The sequence below is a fragment of the Stylophora pistillata genome, chromosome 3 (genome assembly GCF_964205215.1).
Source record: "Stylophora pistillata chromosome 3, jaStyPist1.2, whole genome shotgun sequence".
NCBI classification, from domain to species: Eukaryota; Metazoa; Cnidaria; class Anthozoa; order Scleractinia; family Pocilloporidae; genus Stylophora; species Stylophora pistillata.
This window is the reverse complement of record NC_142521.1, coordinates 2,579,122-2,595,093: the sequence shown is the minus strand read 5'-3', so window position 1 is coordinate 2,595,093 and position 15,972 is coordinate 2,579,122. Positions and strand designations below refer to the sequence as shown.

General features: G+C 39.5%; 1 non-coding gene and 1 pseudogene across 1 annotated transcript; one reads left to right on the top strand and one right to left on the bottom strand.

Annotated features, from left to right (window-relative positions):
- Positions 1-8,089: 8,089 nt before the first annotated feature.
- On the top strand, positions 8,090-10,154 carry LOC148734091 (uncharacterized; annotated as a pseudogene).
- Positions 10,155-11,773: 1,619 nt separating this feature from the next.
- Positions 11,774-15,878, bottom strand: LOC111327778 (uncharacterized). The gene is made up of 3 exons (XR_015998393.1): positions 15,401-15,878; positions 14,398-14,559; positions 11,774-13,886 (listed from the first exon to the last, which is right to left on the bottom strand). It is a non-coding gene; the product is annotated as an uncharacterized LOC111327778 (transcript).
- Between the last annotated feature and the right edge of the window lie 94 nt (positions 15,879-15,972).

The following is a 15,972-nucleotide window of genomic DNA, read 5'->3' as shown; positions in this document are numbered from 1 at the left end:
GCCATGAACTATGAACATCACGTCGTCGTATCAGAAACAAGAGTTTGATATTGGTAACTAACAACCAGGCCTTGTAAAATGTTACATCTCGAAGACTGGAAAGGAGCGAAGGAAACGAAGCCTGAATGTTTTTTGTGCAAGTTTTTCTGCATTTTTTTCAATTACAGTTCACCCGGGAGAATAATTTCTTCATTCGCTCTGAGCTGTAGATCATAATTCATTACATGCATTTCATTTACTTTGGAAGAACAAGTATTTACTTCATCTAATGTTTAAGTTCAATAAGAATACATCTGCTGCTTAAAAGGTTATCTATCTATAGTTACCTGAATTCTCATTTTCCCTAACTTTCTGGGAACAGCATAAACAAAGGCTACAGACTATCAAGAGTTTAGGGAAAAATCATGTCCATAGAGAAGCCCTTAGATTTACACATTCATTGTAGATTTGGAGTCATCATGAGGTATGGAGAGTCTTAGACAACTAGGGTAGACTGACAAATATCCAGGATGCAAGAGTCCATGGAGAAGGAAGAGGAAATGGTCACACCGAATTTGTTTGAGATTTTCAGGGTGATTAACTCGATGAAATGAGCATTGCCCAAGGGAAGTATACAAAACATGGACCGGGTTCCATGGACCACCCCTATGGAACCGGTCCATGGACCACCCCTATGGCCCACCCCACTGGAACTGAGTTTTGTCGTACACGTGAGAAACATGGAGGAAGGTGAGAAGGGAAAGTTTCGCTGTTTTACGATTTTGGATGTTCCTTTGCAAATTCATTCATATCTGTGTTTTATTTTTCACACTAAATAGATAAATAAGTAAAAGGACTTCCTTTTACGCGGGGTAGTACTACAAACTTGCGAGTGTACAGAGCTCGCAATACAGGCATACTCTTTGGGCATGAGCAATAAACACTCACCTGACCTTTGGATCGTTTCAAGGCAGCTGCCATCTTGGATGAGAAAGCGCGAAGGGGCTGAAGCGAGTTTATGTTAGAATGAAAATATTGGGGGTAGAAATGCACTCGATCTTCTGTATCTCAAAACAAGTTTATGGTCTTCCCATTTATGGGGGCGCGATAAATATGAGTCCGTGTTTTTCATACCCTGGCCTCCGGTAAATTTTCATATTAACAGTGGCGATCTCCTTTTCAAAAGTTAGGGGTGGTCCATGGACTGGGTCCATAGGGTTGGTCCACGGACCCCGGTCCACGTTTTGTATATGTCCTTGCCCAAGGAAGTTTCCTGTCAGTTTTTTAAAGATAATCAGGGTTAAATTTCTAACAATGCAAGGAAAGTGATAAATTGATTCAGCTAACAATGGAACCAAAGTTTAAGACAGCATGAATTAAGTTCAACTTATCATGCAAAGGCTCAAGAAAATGCGATGATATTTCATCTTAAAATGGAAACCATACTTTAATTCCTTATAATGTACATGGAAATGACAATTCTTTAAAAATACAGGAAAGAAAGACCACCGTTTGAAAAGAAACATTCAGCTTTTGCTGAAAGCCAAATGTGTGTAGAATGCATGTCTATCAAATTCAAATGTTACAATCCACGCATAAAATTAAAGATATCAAACAGTTTTCAAATATAAAATAAGGAAGTAGAAAGTTCATGTCTACGGTGGCCTACAACTGTCACATCAAATTAAAGTCACTCATATCAAATTAAAATCACTCACATCAAATTAAGATCACTCACATCAAATTAAAGTTACTCATATTAAATTGAAATCACTCACATCAAATACAAATCGGTCACATCAAATTCAAATCGTTACATCAACTGGTCAGCGGCTAAGTCAATGAATGCTATCCCCAATGTTTGCTCAGTCTTCCACTTTACCGTTGTCACAGTGATATGTGTACCCCCGCACACATATCACTAGTGATATGTGTACCCCCTCCAAGATGGCGGCCAGTGATACGTGTACCCCCACCCCCCTCCCCTCCAAAAAATAAATAATTACGGCTAACTTGTGTTATTGGACGCAAATCGTTCACTGAACCATCTTCCACAATCAGAACTGTAAACACACGACTCGCGAGTCCGACAGTTCTTATGGGCCAGTAGCAAACATCAAACAATCTATTGGAAATATAAAGGAATCGAAATTGTCATGTAAACAAAAATATATCTTGGGGATACACATATCACTGGTGACTGCAATCGTATCGGCTTTGTCGCCTGTCTAGCACTGAAATTACTTGCTACTAGCTCCTTTACTGGCTAGTACGTGAGTGTATGAAATATTTCACCAACTGACAGCAAGTTTTATTGATTCCCAATCATATGTGTCACTGACAAATTTAAAAAGTACACAGACGACATCGCACTAGCCAGGGGATACGTATATCACTGAGATCTCTCGTTCAGTGATATGTGTATCCTCAACATATCTCGGGGTTACTCATGTCACGGAAATCGTAGTAAGTGATATGTGTATCCCTTGGTAAAGCAAGCGCTGTTGTCTTTTTAGCAAATTACTAGCTAAGCTTATATATGGCTAGTAAGTGTATTATTGATTCCAAATTGACAGACGACAGCGAGTTAGTCAGGGGATACACATATCACTGCGATCGCCGTTCAGTGATATGTGTATCCCCTATACATCTTGGGGATACAATGTGGATACGCATATCGCGGCAATCGCAGTCAATATGCGTATCCCTTGGTAAAGCAAGCGCTTTTGTCTGTCCAACAAATTACTAGCTAAGCTTATATATGGCTAGTAAGTGTATTATTGATTCCAAATTGACAGACGACAGCGAGTTAGTCGGGGATAGACATATCACTGCGATCGCCCTTCAGTGATATGTGTATCCCCATTATATCTTGTGGATACACTTTGGATACACATATCACGGCAATCGTGGTCAGTATGTGTATCCCCTTACTAAAGCAAGCGCTTTTATCTGTCCAGCAAAATACTAGCTAAGTATGGCTTGTAAGTGAATTATTGAGTCAAAATTAATAGAAGTGTGATCTAACATCACTGCGATCGCTTTTCTGTGATACGTGTATCCCCCGATGTTTATTGATATATATCAGTGGACGGTGATTGTATTGACATGTGTATCCTGGCCTCTCTAGCCCAGTGCAATTTCTAATCAAGAAAATATTTCAAAATCGCACTCATAGGCACAGTGGGAAGCAAACGTTTTGTAATATGTTGGGATACACATATTAGTGAACGTTGATCGCAGTAAAATTGGTATCCCTGGCCTGTAAGCGCTTATGTTTGGCTAGACACTTTACCAAAAACAATTTCTAATCAATATTTCAATTCCGCACACATGGGCGCATATTTATAGAACCAGGACCCCTTTCTTAAATACAAAAAATTATTCCATTAGCCGTAGATGCTACGTTGATTTAACTGTTCTCACGCAACGCTTCTACCCACCGTAAATTCCTCTATTAAACAATGCCCAAATTATGAAGTTGGACCTTGTATACTTATGACCTTTCTTTCGAGGGAAATTCGCATCTTACGAGAATTATTAAGATGGATGCCACAAAATATTCAAATCTGGTTCATTATTTGAGAGATAAAGAGTATCCAGAGGGCGCAAGCAAGCGTGAAAAAGGAGTGTTAAGGAGACTTTCGAAACAGTTCACGTTTGATGCACAATCAGGCTCGCTTTTCTACGTCGACCGTGGTAACGATGGATTAACCTTTAACCGCATGGTCATTCAAGAGGAGGAAAAGGCAAGAGTTTTCGATGAGTGTCACTCTTCACCTTTTGCGGGCCACGCCGGGCGGGACAACACCATACAAAATTTTAAGGAGCGCTACTACTGGCCCTCTTACTACAAGGATACTGTTGAATTGGTAAGTTTAATAAAATGTATAGACGTAGAGGCATTGGTGTTGCGTAACATTTGATACCATCACGGTCTGTCACAATTCATGCATCTTAACACTAGCGTTTCAGTGGCAATTACTATTTTGGATTTTTTAAAGTTGGCATTTACTCAAATCAGTCTGTCAACTTTATTGGTCTTGCTATGTAGATATTTGCAATGTAAAGTTGATAAGAATAAATAAAAATAATAAGATCGGCGAACGGGAGAAGTAACCCATGCAAAGTGCAACCCTGAAATGTAATTATAAATCTAAAAGGAACTATAAAATTTAAATAGAAATAATAAGATCGGCGAACGGGAGAAGTAACCCATGCAAAGTGCAACCCTGAAATGTAATTATAAATCTAAAAGGAACTATAAAATTTAAATAGAAATAATAAGATCGGCGAACGGGAGAAGTAACCCATGCAAAGTGCAACCCTGAAATGTAATTATAAATCTAAAAGGAACTATAAAATTTAATGTATCGCGATAGATCAACTCAATAACTAACTAGATCAATAAAATTAAGAACGATGGCACCTCAGAGGTACCATTTGCAGGGCATGTCGACATAATAAGTGGTGACCAGCAAAGTTAAATAAGTGATTCGTAAAAAAATTTTAAACGAACTTAAAACGAGACAACTTTTCATAAGAAGCTAGATTGCAGATAAAACTCCAAGGTTTTACATTTCTATTTAAAAAAAAAGTGGCCTGAAAAGTCGCGGTTTTGCAAAAAGCGGGTTCAAGTAAAGAGCATGATTCTTTCAGCGAGATCAGCCATGTGAAATAATCAGTCAAATTTGTGAATTCGGTAGTTCCCAGTACTTGTGAGACACAGCCATATAGTAAAAGGCATTACAACAATAATGGTAAAATATTTATAAAACAATGACTTTTCTTTACATAAATGGCAGGCATAATTATTATTCTATCCCATGCATATAAGGAGTCTCCACGGCTTTTGTTTTTTCAAATAAATGTCATCATTGTTATTTTCCACAATGAAAAGCTACAACCTTTTATGCAAAATCCTACTGTTACTTTGATTCTATTTTTTCTCATACTTCGCTTTAAATATTTGAACAATGCCACCATATGCTGCAAGGTTAGAGTAATAATTTGCATTTTCAGTAACCAGTTGATATGTAATATTGTACATTTGCCTGTTGCATTTCATTCAACATGTTGCTTAAAAAAGACAAAAAGAGAGCAAGTAAAAGTAAAAACAAAAAAAAATTAACTTCTGATATTGGGAGCTCAGGGTGCTTGTGGGTGCATAATTAAAGTAACTTGGATGTTGCTTCAATGGATGTTTATTCAACTTAATTGAATACATTATTAATGAGGTGATCTCTCGCCAATACCCCAGCATTGCTTTGAAGGTGAGCTGGCACCTCATTTACCAAGTCTGGTTCCTGAGGTGGTTGCTCATCATAAACGGGGAGTGGTGTGTTGTCCAAAATACACATGTTGTGAAGCACAGCAGTTGCAGTAATGATAGTGCAGCAACGACTTGGTTCGAATTGTAGTGCCCCACCAGAAATGTCAAGGCAACGAAACCTAGCCTTCCATAGGCCAAAGGCCCTCTCAATGGTGTTCCGTGTTTTAGTGTGAGCCTTCTGGTACTTCCTTTGGGGTTGTGTGGACACACTATCAGGCCTGAAAGGGGTTAGCAAATATGGCTGGATGCCATATCCATGATCCCCCAGTAGCCAACCATTTCTTCCGCCACCGCCTTCTAAGTGTATGTGCAGCATGCTGGCAGAAAAAATGGCTGAGTCATGGACACTGCCATGCCATCTACACACAAAGTTGGTGAACAACAGTTGTGCATTGCACACTGCCATGGTGTTTATAGCATGAAAGCCCTTATGGCATGCATACAAATGTTCCTGATTATTTGGAGCCCTGATGGGTATCAAGGAGCCATCCACATGCAGCCCCAATTACCCGGGGCATTCCTGCTATAGTGTAAAAGTCGGCCATTGTTGCCTGTAGGACAAGAACAAAGTATTCAATTTCTATAAATTTCAGGCATCATACTCATCTAATTTCTTTAGACTTCAGGGGTTGAATGTCTCCCATTCCCCTCACCTTCGAAAAGAAAGTCCAGAAAGTAAACCTTGTAAATGTTTTCGTTCTTGGATTTACCCGTTAATTTCCTAAACCAAATTAACAAATGGCAAATGCCATAGCCTACATTACAGAGTTATAGATGCAAGCAGGAGGTTGCTGAGCCCAAAAGAAGCATGAGAGTCACCCAAGGCAACTGAAGGCTTGAGTGCCTAGCAAACCTCCCAAGTACATTCATAACTCAATAGTGTACAGCTGTGGCATTTACCACTTGTTTTATAACATATTCATTGATACATTGGAGCATTAAAGAAGTCCTTTCATTGAGCTACATCACAGAACCACAAATGTCATAAGTGTACACCCATGGGCAAATAGTAGACAATAAATCAACCAGTAAGAGCACCTGCTTTGCTTTAGATTGAGAAACAATTGAGAATTGAAATTTGCCCACATATTTAAGTTAACATTTTTCAAACCTTTCCACACATTGGCTATTCTGTAATTTACAGTTACGCTTCAAGCATTACTTACATTCAAATCAGTATTTCGTGTGGGAAACACTATCCAGTTTTGAGACATTCTCTCCAGGCACCTGGAGACAGCAAGCAATGATCTGCTTACACGTGCCTTTGATACTCCCATGGTATCAGCTATGACTTTGAGAAAACTCCCTGAGGCATAGTAACGGAGTGATATGAGAACCTGAAAGGCATTGTAGATAAATGTCACTAACAAAATATTTGTGGTGGGAATCAAACAAGATCCCTAATCAGAATATTAAGAGAGCAAGCAAACAACTTATGCGGACCACCGAGGAAACAATGTAAACCTGAAATCTTTAAATTTAGCTACAAACACTTAATTTCAGCAGTTTATACTGACGGGAATTTCTCTTAAGTAAATGTACAGAATATTGTGAAAAAGAATGGAATTTAAAAGTTTTTTTTTAGAGTGATTTAATCGTTTTCTTCAGCGAATGTCATGCGTAATTTTCTCCGATCTCCAATCGAGTTATCTAGCATAAAGCAAGCTAATATCATTAACAATGCGACCGAAACAATTATGTGATTGGGGAGATATATAGGTAATATATAGGTAATATATCAACTAAGTTGAAATTGTAAATTGGCCACCGTAACGGATAAAAAAGCTGACGTTTCGAGCGTTAGCCCTTCGTCAGAGCGACTGGAGGAATTGTGGGTTGTGTGTGGGTTTATATGCAGAAAGCGGAGCTACGCCATTGGTGGGAACATGGCGACGAGAAAAACACGGATAAATTAGTAGAATGAAAAGCGTTCGTTGATACCTGTGGGATTAAGAGTGCCGATTTGAAAGATAAACTTTTGTTCAAGAGTTTTGTGGCTTTCCGTGTTGCCTAATTAAATGTAAGGAAAGACTGCAGATTGCCATGTGCTGTTTAGAATAATTAGGTAAATTAAAGTCTCCAGCGACTGGTTTTGATGCGTCCTTGTCTTGAATCCTTTCTACGTCGCGAAGGTGTTCTCGGAAGCGGTCACCTAGTCGTCTTCAGTCCTGTTTCGTCGATGTATAACTTTTTGCAATAAGTGCAAGCTATGCAATAGATTACGTTGGCGGAGGTGCACGTGAAGTGATCGGTGATCTTTTTCAATCACTTGAACCAAATTAAGACCCAAAAACTTGACCAACTTATCGGTCCCCAAATTGCTAACCGCGCGCATATCACCAGAAAACCTCAAACCGTGGTTACCATTCCAGAAAATCTTTCACTTTCCGATTCAGAAAAATCCGTCCTCAGCAAATTAAGGGTTTAAATTCTGTTCCCATTTCTAAAACAACGGACGAATTCTCAGTTAAACAATACCTAGAAAAATTCCTTCGCTGTGTTCATTTAAAATCCTTTTCATGACAAAGGGGATGATTCTAACACCTCGAACAAAGATACTTTCGAAACACTTCAGATTCGAAAGTCTAAATAGACTCCCCCAGAGGGTCAGTTCGCAACATTAGACTTTTTCATCAAAAAATGTCGCCACGATATTAACAAACTTAATTTCAATCGCACTACCAGATTTTCCAATCTTTCATCTGAAGAGGGGTCGGCACTAAAAAGCCTTAAAAAACGCAAAGACATCGTTATTAAAGCGGCAGACAAGGGCGGCTCAGTAGTTGTTTGGCGGACCGACCTCTACCAAAAAGAAGCTTTGCGGCAACTTTCTGACACCTCTTTTTATCAAAAGGTCGACAAAGATCTTACTTCCGTCAATCAAAACATCGTCAAAAAATACGATTAACGAACTCATAGCTAAACAAGAATTGCTTGCCACTGCAAAAAATCTCATCATCACCACTCCTAGAACTTCTTTTATTTACTTTTTACCTAAAATTCACAAACCTAACAACCCAGGTCGGCCCATTGTCTCGGCCTGCAGTTGCCCTACCGAACTTATTTCCAGCTATTTAGACAAAATTATGGCTCCCATCGTCTAAACTTAACCGTCACATATCAAAGACTGCCAACACGCTCTTCAAAGTTTTCGCGACCTTAATTTTCTTGGCCAAGACAAACTTATTTTCACCGTGGACATTACATCTCTTTACGCTGTCATTCCTAATGGCGAAGGTCTTCTGGCCCTCAAACATTTTTTTGATCAACGTACTGTTAAGGAACCTAAATCTGAAACCCTACTCAGCTTGGCCGGAACTAGTGCTCACGCTTAATTTTTTTCATTCGGGGACAACTTTTTCACACAAACCAACGGCGAAGCCGTATGTACCAAAATGGGACCCAGTTATGCCAATCTTTTGGTAGGTTTTGCTGAACACCAATTTTTTAGCCAATACATTGGCTCCAAACTTGAACTCTACGGTCGCTACATCGACGACTGTATCGGTGCTACCTCCTCTAACAGAGAGGAGCTCACTCAATTCATAACCGCAGCCAACTCTTTTCACCCAGCTCTAAAATATACCTGGGAAATTTCCGACAATTCTTTATCCTTTTTAGATATCAAAGTTTCAATTGAAGACAACGGTTTATCCACTAGTGTGTATCACAAACCTACAGACTCACACAGTTACTTGTTGTATTCATCTTCGCATCCATCTCATGTTAAGAATTCCCTTCCCTTTTCTCAGTTTCTAAGACTTCGTCGTTTATGTAGTGACGACTCTGATTTTTCCCACAAATCAGAGTCCATGTGGCAGTTTTTCGAAAAATGTGGTTATCATGTTTCTGTCGTTCAAGCGCGTCACCGCCGCGCCCTACTTAATGATCGACAGTCAGCACTACAAACGTCACAGAACGAAAATTCCGACCGCATTCCATTCACTCTCACGTTTCACCCTCACAACCACTCATTTAAATCCATTATTCTTAAAAACTTTAAATTACTTCAAAACGATCCAGACTGGCACTATCTTTTGGTAACCTCCACTTATTTCATTCAAACGCGACAAAAACATAGGCAATTTTTTGGTCAGAAGTTCATTCCAAGCTAATAACCAAACCGGCACTTTTAAATGCGCTCGCGCACGATGCAAAACTTGTCATTTCGTTCACAACGCTGAGAAAATATCGAGACCCAAGCGATCCATTAAGATCACCGATACCTTCACGTGCACCTCCGCCAACGTAATGTATTGCATAACTTGCACTTATTGCAAAAAGTTATACATCGGCGAAACAGGAAGACGACTAGGTGACCGATTCCGAGAACACCTTCGCAACGTAGAAAGGAATCAGGACAAGGACACATCAAAACCAGTCGCTAGAGACTTCTATTTACCTAATTATTCTAAACAACATATGGCAATCTGCGGTCTTTCCTTACATTTAGGCAACACGGAAACCCGCAAAACTCTTGAACAAAAGTTTATCTTTCAAATCGGCACTCTTAATCCCACAGGTATCAACGAACGCTTTAACTTCATTCCACTAATTTATTCGTGTTTTGCTCGTCGCCATGTTCCCACCAATGGCGTAGCTCCGCTTTCTGCATATAGACCCACATACAACCCACAATTCCTCCATTCGCTCTGACTAAGGGCTAACGCTCGAGACGTCAGCTTTTTTATTCGTTACAGTGGCCAATTTTCAATTTCAACTTCCACCGACGCAGTACCACAGTTTCTTTAGAAACTTTCAGCCTTTATTCAAATCTCTTATTAGACGTTTTGTTGTGTTAGTAGTATCGCTGCCGTATTTTTACTCGTAGGTTGTATTTTGACCTGCCCTACGAGCCCGTCAAAACACGGCACAACTCGTAAAAATACTCAGCGATAATACACAACCAAACATCTAATAAGATATATTCATTGTGAAGAACGAAAAATAAATCTTTAGGGGAATATCACTTGGGTGATATTCTCGGATCACCCAGTTTTTTTCTGGGGAATATTCATCACGTGGTGCGTTTACACCAATTGCGCATGAAAAAAAATATTTGATGGATCATAAATTACTATATCAAAATTTCAAGAAATTTAGGTAGCAACTTTTAAAATTTAGGTTACCACTTCTTTAGATTGTTGGCAATTTTTTAGCAGCAATTTGGAATTCCAGTGCGCAAATTTCCACCATTTAGTAACGAACACAATCAAGACAGGCCTATCAGGGGGACTCCATGGAGTTGACCGTTAGTCGTAATACATCAAAATATACTACTATGAGGTTTAAAAATTTATAAATTTCAACCGATAGTCGTAGATAAAGGGTAACCGTAAAAACTGTCTTTAAACCATAACGGAAAGAAATTAACAGTTGGCCGTAAAAGCCATCTTATTTATGGCCACGGTGCCTTGAGAATACAGGTTATTCCTCTCTCTCTCTTAACCATCTTGTGTCAAGACAAACGTCCCCCTATCAAGACAAATGCATTCTTATTGATTCTCTCGTTTATTGAATAGAAAACCGTTAAAACCACTCGAAAAATCGTTGCAGCTGCAACACTTTTTGGGAAGCCACACCAACAACAGCAAAAACATGGGCAGGCGTGGACACCTAATCACTGCTTTTTGTCCGTTGTTTCTTTCAAGGACAACAATGGCCTCATCAACGCCGTCGTGGTCTTGCAAGCTGCCAGACGAAACCTGCAACATGTAATCGACAGTGCTGAAACTCAAGACCTCTGAAGCTGTTGTCAAAGGATTGTAATTAGAAAAGACGATCGCACAAGAATTCTGTTTGGCTTTTGACTCAAGAGGAAAATACGAAACAGGAGGATTACGGTAGCCGCTCAATAGCGATTCTACCAGCAATAGAGGTAAAGTTGTTTTGGGAAAACTGAAAGCGGTGTTTAAATTTCCTTATCAGAAATGTTAAACTTCAAGAGGTGGATCTGAAAGAAAAAGAAAAAGAAAAAAAATCGAGGAAATAGACTTTTCAGAGGTGGTGAATGTGTAAAGTTTCTAGTTGAGAAGTGCGGAGGTATTCGCAAAGTGTGATGGGGGGCAATATGTATCATTCGAAATATTTTGCACTTCCATCGTTTCTGTCAATTCGTAATGAAAGATAGTTAGAAAGTCATGTTATCTTTAACTTTTTTTAGGGAGGGGTCTTTCAACAAAAGGAGAGTATCTTGAAGGGGACTTTTGTTCACACACATTTGCACGTTGGCAATGATGCTCACTCACACTGAGTAAGGGGACAGCGTAATACCGATCAGAAATATGTATATGTATGTGGACAGTGGTATCATGCGATTGGTCGACAGGCTCCGCCTGCACAACCACACCTAAGAAAAAGATCAAGCACGGCAGATCTAGGTTTGAGTTGGCTTAAACTTTTCACAATCTGCAAAATCGTCTAAATCAACTTAGAGTCGGTAAATTGGTCTATTAAACTGCGTACTTGTAACAAACAATTTTAATTTTCTATAACTCAAACGTATCACAGAGTTCTTTGGACAAAGTATGTAGGTACAACCGGCCCGTGCAAACTTGGTATGACGAATATGTTTAAATATCACCAAGCAGTCAGTGAGGCTTCCAGTGGCCGATCAAGTCCGTCACAACTAATCGCGTTTATCTCATGCCCTTTCAATCGACCTTTGTCTATGATAGAATTAAAACGATTCGTTATGATCACACTCTAAACTCGGCACTAGCCACCGCTTGATGAGGATAAAACAGTATCTGCAGTGATATTATGACTTTCAGTCATCTAACGTAGCGGGGAAGGAAACTGTTAAAAAAGAACGTTTGAACATAGTAAACCTTCCCCAATGACAGTTCCGGTTACGAGTACAAGTCTAGTTTAAGATTGGTGCCGTGATTTCCTCGCGCTAAACTTCATCGTCATCATGTTCGTCATCGATATCCTCAAAGTCATCGACGACGTCATCTGTAACGCCACCAAACTTTTCATTGAACATTTTCTCGAAAACATCCATTGAGTCGGCGTCAATGAGAACAAAACGAATGTCGTCAAGAAAGCCTCTTGGATTTGCTTCCTCTTTTTCTCCATCGATAGTTTTGCTTGGTCTCTCCTTCGGAAGCTCGGTCGATGTTTTCTTTTTTCCTGTTTCTTTGTGTTTCTGGATGCTTTCTTTTGACCCTTTTTTCTTCGTAACTTCTTTCTTTGTTACGGTCGGCATTGTGAGATACTCCTCCACCGCGTTTAACATGGCAAAGGCGCATATGTCAATAGGGGCACCAAAGATACCGGAACTAATCGCTGGTATAGCAATGGATGATAAACCAAGTTTAGATGCTAGTTTAAGACTTTGGAGACACGCCTTCTGAAGAAGTTTCATATTGTCTGTATGTGAGTGTTTGACCCACTCGGGACCGACGGCATGAATGACAAACTTACAACGAAGATTTCCTGCGACTGTATGCACTGCGTCTCCAGTGTGTAATGATTGAAAACCGCGTTTTCGTATCAACTTGTCAGATTCCCTCTGGATTTCAAGTCCACCTCTTTGGACAATCAACTTTGCAAGGCCAGCGCCGTGGGACAAAAGTTTGTTAGCAGGATTCACGATTGCATCGACTTCCTCGGTAGTAATGTCTCCCTAACGAAGGGAGATATACACACCATTTTCTGATCGATAACTTGAAGTTTCAAAAGAAATCATTTCCGGTGCTACCATTGCCATTTCTTGAGCAGCAAGGCCAATATCATAGCTTTCCTGTTGACTGATTCCTCCTTTTACAGTTCGCCTGGCTTCTTCTACAGATGCAGCATCACCATACACTAAAAACGGACCGTGTTCTTGGGGCCTGTCTATGATCACTGGGTACATGGTCTCAATGCATTCCATTAAAACTTTGGCTGAGTCCTCGTCTACACCTTTTAAATCCAGCTCGTTGGTAACCATACCCTGAGTGACAGATTTGACAAGTTCTGAAAGCTTACTGCAGGCAGTGTTGTATGTTGTAAGATCACAGTCTTGTTTAGGCTGAAGCATAACTCGAGCACCGTAAGCCGAAGAGGTAACTTCCACAAGACATTCTCCACTGATTTCACTTAACTTCTTTTTGTAAACCTTCTCCATAAAGCGGAAGGCATATGGATGTACTTGAAACCATCGTGCCTCTGTTGTGGGATATACACGTCCTTCCTGATCGTCGCTGTTGACTTCATTGACAGGGATGACCTTTGCTCCGGGACTTTCATCGATTCTTGTAGCTATGATCACTTCAGAGCTTCCAGCTAAGGTTGAGACCACCTTTCCTGTTCCACCACTCTCGATTTCTATGACTTCATATGGGTCTTTGGCCGTCAGGCGAAGATTGTTTAGTTGCGCAAAAATTTCTTTGTCCTCGTTTAAGAACCTCCTTATCAGGAGATGGCAATCATTAATTTGCTTCAAGGTGCCAGATATAACAACGGTATTCTCTTCCCACCGAACGGACACATCTATGGCCACTTTTATTTTTTCCAAAATCTGTCTCGCCCCTTTTGGAGGAATACCCGACCAGACGGGATCAAACTTTGCTGTCACCTGAGAAAATATCTAAAGACAATAATATCCTGGGCAAATAGGAGAGCATATCATAGAGTGGGGTTAGTACTTTCACCTATCGAAAACCGCTTCTCTCCTCGCATCTCTCGCCACTCGTGTTCGTCAGTTTTTTAAAGGTTTGCCTTCCGCACGGCGCTCGCCCGAAAAATCAGTTTAAAAAATCGCCTATTCTGAAGGCTACTCTTTGTTGAAGATAGACTCGCTTCGAAAAGATGGACTTAATTCAAAAGTAAAAATTTCCTACGCAGAGAAACCAAGAAGTCAACTTAACAACCTGAGATCATGTCAGATAATCACCAACCTTACGCGGAATTCATCAATGCGAGAGCTTCTAACTAACGTCTACCTAACTTTCTCGTTTTCATCCATGTGCGGTATGTTTTCGAAGAAAACATCGAAAGATATGAAAGCTCTTAATCCCCGTCACTTGGTTGGATCGTATGCAATCCAGGAGAATCGTCACGCAAAAACGTTGCGTGACAGTCCACAACGATCAACATACCTCGCCGTTGATCACTTTCTGAGTCCTTCTGTGGGGTACCCGATCAACCTTAAGCACTACACCTTCAACCTTGTGTTCTTCCTTTAAAACTGTCTCCGCAGCTATACATAGTGAGAAATAAAACTATCGATTATGTTTCTGTGTTGATAAATTACTACGAATCTGAGACAAACTGTCGTGAGTAATCATAGTTACACACACTCAGTGAATGAAGTAGGATACAACATGGGTTTATGATAGACTATTTCATCGCTCACATTTTTCTGCTTCTTTGTTTATCTATTATCATTTTTTATTCGCGTCGTTTCAACTCGCCAGAAGACTTGGACAGCCGTGATAGATTCCAAGCACCCCTCGAAGTAAATATGCCCTGACGTCTGATGGTGAAAACTAACTGGTCTCCTTCGAACATTCACTGCATGAAATGTCGAATATAAGGTGTAATGAAGCATTATACATTGTGTATGCGGAACGATATACTAATGTATAATGATTTTCTTGAATAAGGACTGTATGCGGTTCAGGATATTTCTCCTTATTATCCATGTGTGTACTGAAAATTATGCTTTCCGTACACAAAGTGTAAGGTTAATTATACATGTAATTAAACATACTTAGAAAAAAAGCTCTTAGCTGGATGTGTTTTGGTATGATATAATATTTTCCAGCCCACAGAAAATACTTGTGGTGATATATTTGGCAAATTGCGTTTGAAATGTCGAATATAAGGGGGATATAGTGAGGCAGTATACAATCAGTAAATAATAATGATAATAATAATAATGATAATAATAATAATAATCACTTTATTTATTCAGATTATTAGACTTTGAATCTGTTCAGATTTGACTCCGTTATTTATAGTTTTCTAGACACTTTTACATTAAAAAAAAAGGAGTAGATGTGAGCCGAAAGTGAGTTATTTTGGATCGTTTTTTTACGCTGTTAATATTTTGTATTGTAGAGGATTTTATGGAAATTATTGCTAAATAAAGATTATTACTTTATTTAGCAATAATTTAAGTTGCTGAAAGTGAATAACAATGGATTCTTGTTTGGTTCCTGGAGTAATATCTGACACTATGATGCTTTTAGGCATGTCTTCTTCCCTCATTTCCTCCCGAAGAGATAAATTAAAAGCCATTAAGTGTCGTTTCTTCGGCAGAATAGGCCCTTGCAACAAGGATGCTTTTCTAAATTGCCTGTACACGCAGGCCACAAGGACTGAAAACACGAGAAGGTTATCTAAAAAAAAGTGTTATGAAAGCGAAACTGCATCAAATGAATAATTGGAGGTTCGGGGATTCCCCTTTTACATCGTGTTGAGTCAAAACGAGTAATTCCTTAAACGAAAGCTACAATTTCCCTTAAGCTGCATTGAAATTGTTCCAACCGATATATACTAAAGTAATTTGTGAAGAGAAATTGCGATTCTTGGAATTCCCTTTTAACTATTCTAAACCCCCGTTTTCTCGGAATTTCGACTGATCAAACAATGACAGCATTTCTCAGAAACTACACCGGTTACCATCCAATAAAAAAACCAGACAGTCACATGTCAACCAATCAGAGCAG